Raw genomic sequence first — 10,001 nt, forward strand, 5'->3', positions numbered from 1 at the left:
TTCTAGGACCGGAACTCCTAATAGAAAATGTTCTCCCCTCTAAAATCCCGTAAAGTGGCACAGACCTTCATGGGGCAATAAGCCCGAGCACTGTCCGTGCTCCACAACAAGAGAAGCCACCGCAACAAGAAGCCACAACTTGCGAGTAGCCCCTGATTGCTGCAACTAGAGACAGCCTGTGCACCGCAATGAAGACCAAGCTCAGTCAAAAATAAATAATTTTTAAGGAAAAAAGCTTTTTTAAATCAGCAAAAAAGAAAAGTGGTGCAGAAAAGAAAAGAAAAAAGTGCCTTACAGAAGTTTTTGTATAACACTTGGACTAGAAAATCTTAATTCAAAAACGTTTCATGGATTAGGGATTGGCTGTTTTAGAGATTCACACTTTGAGAGAATATATTTTGATACAGTATTCAAGCCCTTTACTTTAAGAAACAGGGTGAATCCCATGTCAGTTCCTATCTTAGTCATGTCACAAACACACACACACACACACACACTTAAGCTAATTATAATACAACAAACAAGATACAAACTAAAAGACAAAAGCATAACTTATACAGTTAGATATTTCATTTTCTCTAATCAAGGTACTCTAGAAATAGAGCTCTTATGAGTAGCAGAGTTTCTTAGTTTCTTAGTTATGCGGACAAACCACAGGTGCATACTATTTTACTTCATAATTTAAGTCAAGTTAATTCAAATTTTGACATTTTCTTTCTCCTTTATCCATAGGGTTTTAAATAAAATTCTAAAAATAATTTGTAAAGAGAATCTTTACAATCTCTGGTATTTGTTCAAAAATAGGATGATATGTTCTCAGTTTCTTGTCCGTTCTTACCAAAACATAATCCAGAAGTTGATTATTTCAGAAATGTGTTACTGTACTTTGGCACACAACTAGGTAACTGTCTTTATCAATACATTTTCTCAACAGAGGATTACCACCTTAACAGTCACGGTAACTCCTATTGCATGATTTCTGTGGTCTGTGACTTTGTATTCAGTGTTAATGCATGCTGGTCATAATGGTACTAATGTAGCCATTGTTTTTATCTGATAGTTAATATATTTTCTTATGTCAATAACCTTTTACAACATTTGCCCCAGTTGAATCACATTGTCTGCTTAGTTAAAAAAAAAAGTCAAGAAAAAATTTATTGCTATTTTTCTTAAAAGTCTTTGGCCTTATCTCAATAATACAGCTTTGTTCTTTAGTGTTTGGGAAATTAAAGTGTTTGTGGCGGGTGGGAGAAGTGGAAATATTAGGAAGACAATTCAACCCTGAAAGATGAATGTGGAACAGGGCAGCAATGATTTTACATTGTCTTACAAATCAACTTGAGAGCATTATTTTAACCCAAATATGGTGGGTTTTTTTTTTTTTTTGCATATAATTCTGTAACCAGTGAAATGTTTCCTCTTTGCAAATCAATACTGGAGGATATCTGATTATGATAGAAATTAGGGAAGTGTATAGTGTGCTTATTATTTAAAGCTAACATTTTAATACGGATAGTTGCTATCTTTTAAAACTTTTGTCTTTTCTGGATTTAGGGTCCCCCTGGACCACCTGGACCTCAAGGACTACAAGGGCCAAAGGTTATTCTGTGTTTTATTTGTTTCCATTTACTACATATGGTGCAGAGAATCCATGTTAAATGCATGTGTCTTTAAAAATCAGTCTTACGAAATACTGGAAGAGCTGAGATCAGCAATATTGCTTAAGAGAGCTGAAAATAGAAACAGTTCTAGACTGAAGGAAGAGGAATCAGAAAAAAATAAAAATTAGGAAAGAAGTGAAAGAAATAGAAATGGCATTAAATTTAGAGAGAAAACACTCAGAAAAACAGAGTATTAAGCAAAGGAGAAATAAGTTTTACAGAAATGGTAAGGGTAAAGAAACACCTAATGTGGTATATGGAAAAAAGGCAAATGTTTAAATAGAGAAGGGTTAAAGGAAGATTTGCTCCAACATTAAAAAAGATCCTTATCTTCAATTCTTTTGTAATAAAAAGAACAAGAAAAGCTTCAGCATGACACATTCACAAATGATAACTTTAGAAACAATTTGCAGTCATGTTTACAACATATACTGTATATATATTCAATTGTTCTGCCATTTAAACTTCATCTAATAAAACATACCAACTATAAACAGAAGGAACAAAATTACTTGATTATATCAAAAATTGTTGGTAGCATTAACTTTTCCTCTCCAAACTAAAACTTATTCAACCATGCTCAATCAGTTAACACATGGCCAGCAATTCTGTCTTTTCAGGACTGAACTACATATGTTGAAATATGACTTTTGTCATTGGGTTCTTTGTAGGTGATTCAAGTGGTGTCAAAATACATCTTTTATTTATGCCTCTTAAGGCAGTTTATTTGCAAAATCTATCACACACACATGCAAATGCACACATCAGTTTTTGTACTTTTCTCTTTCAAGATACTTAAAAACAGAAAGCTAGCACATAGAAACAATTATTTTTCTATTAGAAAAAGGAATACAGAGTAAAATATTACAAAGATCCTTGGCTATGTGAGATATATTTAAAACATAGACTCTAATTTCAAACAGATTTCATGTATAACATTATTGTAAGTTTGGGGATTTTTTTACTTTTTATTTCTCCACAACATTCTGGTCCATAAGAGATATAACACACAAAAAATGCTCCAATAATATACAGCCTATATTCCTGGTAAACAAGTTGGCCTGGATCCCTATTCTTTTTTTTTTTTTTTCCTAGATTTGAACATTTAATATAATTCACTAAATTTATAAAAATAAAATTTCAGATTTAATTCAGATTTAATTACATAATTTATTTAAAATATTGATAGTATAGATAGTTTATGATTTTTGTAATATAGGTTATTTCAGTTATTTTAGAGACAAGAAACATTTTTTAAAGAAATAGAACTTAAATAGTATGTGCATCTAGAGGTTCCTTAAAGAGATGGTGATAATCTTGACATACAGAGTGGTTTATGTCATTAAATTAAAATAGTCTATCTCTTCTTTGATAAAATAAATTCATGATCTGCAATCCCATTGCAGTATTTGATATGGTATGCAAAAGTCATTGGATCCCTGTTGCTTAAAATCTTGGTGAGCTAGACTAGAAAATGAAAATCTGCAGATTTCTTTTTTTCTCTGTGTAGAGTCAACCAAGGTCTGAGTTCCTTGCTTTATCCCCTCACTTGACTAAGTCTCCAGAAGCAAAATTGTCCTCAATGCTAAATGTGTGCCTTATTCTGTACAAACTTCAAAAAACTTGAGACTTGACTCTTCTTTGTAGCTCAGAGGCCTGCAGAAGCCCAAAAGGACTTGACCCAAAAGAGGCAAGAAGGACTACCTAGCCAAGAAATCTATGTTGTTAAAACCTACAACCCCTGTGCTTTATAATTCAACTGCTATTCATTTAGTAATCATATCAATCAATATGATAAGTACTACTACCTAGTAAAGATAGGATATAGTAAAGGGTTTCAACAAGGAGCTTTCAGTTCAAGGAAGGAGAAAGGAAAGCAAAGGCACAGTTAGTAGTAAATAGAGTAAGTGCATTGGGTAAGAAACATATAGGAAGTGTGCTCTCTGCCTTGGGGTCAAGAATGACTTTGAACTGAAAGTGAAAGGCAACAGAAATTGGCCAAATGAATGTCTAGATAAGTAGGGTGGGGACGGGGTTAGTCATCCTCCTTTACCTCTTCCCTGCTACCCTTCCCACCTTGCTGGCACACTGGCCCACCTCATAACCCTGACAGTGATCTTGTAATTGAGATCCTGGGTTAGCTGATACAGTCTTTGATGCTTTCCATGAGCGCCCCTTGAGAAAGTTGGGATAATTGGAGTGAGATGTGCCTATGAACTGGAGTCAGCAAATGCAGTGTGAAGGTGATGTTGCTCAGTCGTATCCGACTCTTTGCAACCCATGGACTGTAGCCCACCAAGCTCCTCTGTCCATGGGATTCTCCAGGCAAGAATACTGGAGTGGGTTGCCATTTCCTTCTCCAAGGGATCAAACCCAGGTCTCCTACATTGCAGACAGACGCTTTAACCTCTGCACCACCAGGGAAGCCCTGTGCAGTGTGAGTTGTGAGTCAAATATAAAACTCATTTCGGCTCAGGACTCAGAGCCTCAGACTGAATGTGAACCAAGTCAATTAGTATTTCTCCTTTCTTTATCAAACAAGGACTGTTTGACTTCTTGTATATCAAATGTGCAAGCTAAGTTGCTTCAGTAGTGTCTGACTCTTTGCAACCCTGTGGACTGTGGCCCACCAGGTTCCTCTGTTCATGGGATTCTCCAGGCAAGAGTACTGGAGTTGAAGAAAATAATACAAAATAAATAAATAAATAAAAATAAAATAAGAAAAAGAAAAAGAAGAAATAAAAAAAAAAAAAGAAAAAACTCTCCTCCAGGGGATCTTCCCAACCCAGGGGTTGAACCCCCATGTCGTCTGTTTCCTGCATCGGCAGGTGGGTTCTTTGCCACTAGCGCCACCTAGGAAGCCCTATACATCAAATAACGCTATACAGACTACATTTGGTGGGTGAAGGATAAATAATTCATGAATTGTATTTTTGTTTTAAACATTTGTGAGTCACAGTTTGGAAGGAAAAACATAGCAACCATTATCCAACCCAGAGTGCTGACAGATATTCAGATTGCATGAAACTAGGGCTTAACCAATTGCATCCAACCTCAGCAGACTTGTTTGTGGCAAAATAAACATTGCCACTACCACAAAGAGCAGGAAATCTAGAATTTAAAGGAAAAAAGTTTTTTTCTTTTTTTCATTTGTTTGTCATGCCTTCCTTTAACATTTGGAAGGATCAAATTTCACACTACGACCAAACAGCTCTTAAAGTTTTTAACAGGGAAAGAAGCTCCAACCATTTCAATATTGTGGTTTATAACATCACCAAACAAGGCTTTCTAGAAAAACAGCCTCAAGTCAGCTCCCTTGGAAATCTGTCTGTAAGGCAAACCATTCACTCACTCCAAAGAACTGGTTTTACAAAGTTTCCGTGATGTGGAAATCAGAGATATTTATAATGGGATCTACCTAAATGACCCATTGATATAATATCCTATCTTTCAAAGAATTTGCTTGTTCAGTATGTTTCTGACTGAAGGGTGACTGGACATTTGTTGTTTGAATAAATCTCCAGTATGTTGTTTAAATTTGTTTTTAATGAAACATCTTCAGTTAAGAAAAATAAACCCATATATTTGAGGTTTATCAAAGGTTCTAATAAATCATAATATGAATAGTAACTTTAGTTCATTCCTAGCATAGTATAGGAAATTGAATTGATCCCAAAATAATTTTCTGTGGATTAAGATATTATCTGATTTATTATATCCTTCAATGAGGCTTATCTGGAAATAGCACATTCACAATCATTATGAATTTGTATCCACTGTTCAAATAATGCCAGGTAAAATATTATAAATGTATGTGGCTTTGCATGTTATTTTTTCTTAAGTTAACTGCTATGTTTTTGCTCTTTTCTCAAATTTGAAAATAAGAGACATCATACAGATTTTTTAAGGAGAAAAAGATTAATTGAGGCATATAAGTTGTCGCTATAGGATATGCTCTGCCATTAAATGGTAGCAATTTTTTCAGCCTGAATCTCATATGAGGGGATAAAATTTTAAAAAATGCTGGATCTTAGTTAGCTATGGATAAATATTATTGTATATAATATTCAAAAGTGTTATTTCACTTTGTGTAATGATGTGGTATGATGTAATAACATGTTCAAGTTAGGATGCATTTGCTGAAAAGTTGAATTGTACTGTTACCAGCTAGCATCATTTTTTGCATCATTTTTAGTGTCGTATGCTACCAATAATAAATAAGCTAGCCATTAATTTTTATCTTGACAGGGAGAGCCAGGATCTCCAGGAGTCCCAGGAGCTGACGGAGAGCAGGTAATTTTCAAAGCTATACACTGTCATTTAAAGCATCATTATTAATCACCTTTTATTATAGGTTTGAAGACATTGTTGATATATAATATTCTCTTTTTTTACCTTCTGTTCTAGAGACTACATTAACTTTAAAAAGCAATTAGTTTTAACTGGACATTGCTTTTCTTTGTAGAAACATACAAGTTATATGATACCTTAGATTTGTTTTAATAACTCTGATCAATCTACCAATGACATATCCATGAATTTTTATTAGACTTGTAAGATCATTACCAGTTTAGTAAGACTTATCTAATTCTTATTAGTGAATACCAATTAATTTAAGATTTAAATCTGTGCCCATAGTTTCTACAAAATTAGATATTGCTTACACGTGTTATTTTGATATTGTTTTATTTTCCCAAATAAAGATTACACCCTCATTTTCTGGATCATTAGAAAAGACAGAAACAAGCAGGACACTTGTAGTTTTGTAGAATATGATATCTTTGTGGGTTTCCCCCTAATACAGAGACTGGCAAATATTTTCTATGAAGGACCAGGGAGTAAATGTTTTAGGCTTTACAGACCATATACATTCTCTATCAGATTTTTAAAATTTATTTTAAACATTCAGCCTGTACAAAATTCCTGAGCTGAAGTTGGCCCTATGGCATGGTTTGCTCACCCCTGAAAGAAATGAATCTGACCAGGCAAATGTGGACAATATTCAATATTCAGAGAGTCTAATCACAAGAATTAGTTTCAAGATAAGATATCTGTTTTCTGGGCTTCCATAATTTACCCAGATAGCTCAGTCGTGTCCAACTCTTTGTGACCCCATGGACTGTAGCCTACCACGCTCCTCCGTCCATTGGATTTTCCAGGCAAGAGTACTGGAGTGGGGTGCCATTCCCTTCTCCAGAGGATCTTCCCGACCCAGGGATCAAACCCAGGTCTCCCGCGTTGTAGGCAGATACTTTACCTTCTGAACTACCAAGGAAGCCTATAATTTACCCAAGAAATGACTAAAATCAAGAAAATCATAAGAAATCAAGGACATTATTTATACACCTTGTGGAATAAACTCCTCAGAAGATTGTATTAGATAAGTAAATTAAGGGAAGGGCTATTTTAATATCAGAGTTGTATATTGAAGTCATATAATGTCACACTAAGTTAACATATAGTAGCTAAAAAAAGACTTTAGATGATCCAATGTATCCATCAGAGATCACATTAGCATTTAAAAACGCCGTGGTATTTCCCCAGTTAATCATTATAAATAATTTGATATATATCATGATATACTACACAGACATCCCTACACATACAATAGCTGAATTTTTTTCTATAGGCTTTACAAAATCTTCTATACTGGGTCCATTGGGTTGGCTATCCTGCTGCTATTACTAGATTCCTAAAACCAACCGGGATCTGATTAGCTTTAAGATCCATCTATCTTTTTAGGTACCCACCCATCCTCCGAATAGATGACTCTGAAGTAGGTGCTATGAAATAGATTTTAAGTAACAATAACCTTCCTATCCTTAAGTAGTTTTTAGTACAGAAAAGTTGGACAGGTTATTGCAACCAGGAAGCCCTATAATCATAACTAAAATAGCTATGATCATCTCTGCTGAAGAGTGGGCCATCTGGTCATAGTGCAGTAAGCCTCCTTGGATGAAAATGCTTAATGATGTACATTAATTTCAGTATTAGTATTGCAAAATTCCTATGTTTGCCTTCAGAATCCACATATATCTATTTCCTCACTGTAAAACAAGAATAAAAATCACATCCTGGATCACCTGAGAGAGATGTCATGAGAACAAAATAAGAATACAAAGTGGAAGTATTTCTAAGCATTAATTGAACATGAGTGTGTAATGAGTGATCTCCCAGTCTGTAGATTGAACCCTTGAAAGCTGGTGACCAGAATTTCTACCTACAATTAAGGAACGATAGAGGGTGTATAATGAATGGAGATGGGAGAAACTTATTTGTACCTTTGTTACTATAACACTAGTCCTGGTTCAAAATGTGTACTGTTCTGTTATACGTTAAGTCCATTAAGTTGTTTTCAGGACTGATGACATAGAAGTAGCTACCAGGTAAAAATGTGGAATCAGAAGAAATGACGTCAACACTTCTGCTTATGCTTTTCATACTTAAATGGCCTAAATAGTAGAATTTAATCTCTTCCATTATAAGGGGAAATTATAGTGATTAATGTAGAAGGTTGCTGTAAGAGATAACTACCTGAAAATGAAAATCAGAATCATCTCAGCATAGGATCCATTTGTTGACAAAATTGATCTGGAATTCCATTTTCCCTAGTATGTAACCATCAATGGTCAGTATGATTCTTAAGTGCAAATCATGTCATTTGTAGGGACTCAAAGGCTCAAAGGGAGACATGGGGGACCCAGGTATGCCAGGTGAAAAAGGAGGAATTGGACTTCCTGGACTACCGGTATGTTTATACTTTTAAAGATGTGTTCATATTGAGATAAATTAATCAGAAAATAGTTGTATTATTAGCTGCGGTCTCATCCAATGATTTATATAATGTTTTTATTTTTAAATATTTGATGTATTTTCGGTTAATAACTACAACTAAGGCACTGGACGAAGTTTTAAAGCATCTAACCAAATGAATTACAAAATAAACCTTTATGTTTTCTTGAATTATTTCACTAGAAGATAGTAAAATAAATAGAGTTGGTCATTAACATAAGGTATAACCAATCATTTTAAAATAAATCATAATTTAAAAACCAAAAAATACAGAATAATTAAGAACAAATTACAATAGAAAGTGTTCTCTTTAGGTGTGCAGTATTATGGGGTGATGTTTTTATGGTTTTCCCCATAATTTTTGCTGAGAATTTGGAGAGGTAAATGTAGAAAAATATAGGGAAAAAATGTAGAAAACCTCACTGGCCCTAGGTCATTTTTTAAAACAAGGAAATGCATAAATGTCAGTGAAAACTAAAAGGCTGCTATTTAAAGTCAGCACCACCATTAAAATATAATAGTTATAATAGGACATATTTAGCAATGTATAATTTAACCCATCAGGCATAACTTAGTTTTTATTTACCTTATAGTTTATTTCACAAATCATCCACAATCCTAGGGATTTGAAGAAGCTTGCTGTTGAGCTTGAAACTAAAATGCAAGCAGATAAATCCTTGTCATATATCATGTGCTTGATATTATAAAAATTTCAAGAGGATGGTGGATTTGGGGAGAAAATTCAGCTGTTCCTTGTACTTTGCAAGTAACTTAACCGGCTCTGCTCTTAATGTTTATTTGTAGGGCGCCAATGGAATGAAGGGAGAAAAAGGAGACTCGGGATTGCCAGGCCCACAGGGCCCTTCCGTAAGTCCGTGGTGGCTCAGCATTCACGGTTCCCGAAAACCCTGAAATGGGCCAGTTATTCACCAACTTCAGCCCATTGCAGATGGCTTATCAACAGTAGAAAGACCATGATCCTCTTCGTCTGTCAAGCCATACAAGAAATATCTGTCAGCCTTGTACAGGGAGAGACAAAAGTGTCTCAGGGGTCTGAGTCTGAAGCAATTTTTCAGAGGACTATCTAACCTGAGGAGAAAATCAGTAGTTTTCCCACGATGTTTGTGGGTCGAGTTCTGTGCATGTAGAACCTACGTTTTTTCTTGTTTTTTTTCTCCAGAGCTTAGTGAAATATTTGAGAGTTTGATTGTGGTTGTAGCATTATAGCATTTCTTGGTAATCAGTTGCTTCCTTTTCTTTTAATGTGCTTTTGATTTATTCTGGCTTTTGTAGAACAACTGTATTTTTTTTTTAAGTTTGTTTTTTTTTTCCTCACAAAGGAATTTCCAAATGTACAGAATCAAGCACATTACTTCTTCCAGTATCCTTCCTTTGCAACCATTAATGGCCTTAGCAGAACCCTAGCTTGAGACTCAAGCCTAACTGCCTTATCTAAATGAAGTGACCAAATCCATGTTTATTTTCCTGACATACAGGTCATAGGCCCACCAGGCCCACCAGGTCCCCACGGCCCACCAGGCCCCATGG

General features: G+C 34.9%; 1 long non-coding RNA gene across 1 annotated transcript; it reads left to right on the forward strand.

The window, feature by feature from the left end:
• Window positions 1-230: 230 nt before the first annotated feature.
• Window positions 231-10,001, forward strand: LOC120861735. Its single transcript, XR_005720596.1, has 6 exons — window positions 231-958; window positions 1,555-1,599; window positions 5,910-5,954; window positions 8,329-8,409; window positions 9,258-9,320; window positions 9,950-10,001. It is a non-coding gene; the product is annotated as an uncharacterized LOC120861735 (long non-coding RNA).

This window comes from Oryx dammah, unplaced genomic scaffold (genome assembly GCF_014754425.2).
Source record: "Oryx dammah isolate SB20612 unplaced genomic scaffold, SCBI_Odam_1.1 HiC_scaffold_3, whole genome shotgun sequence".
NCBI lineage: Eukaryota > Metazoa > Chordata > Mammalia > Artiodactyla > Bovidae > Oryx > Oryx dammah.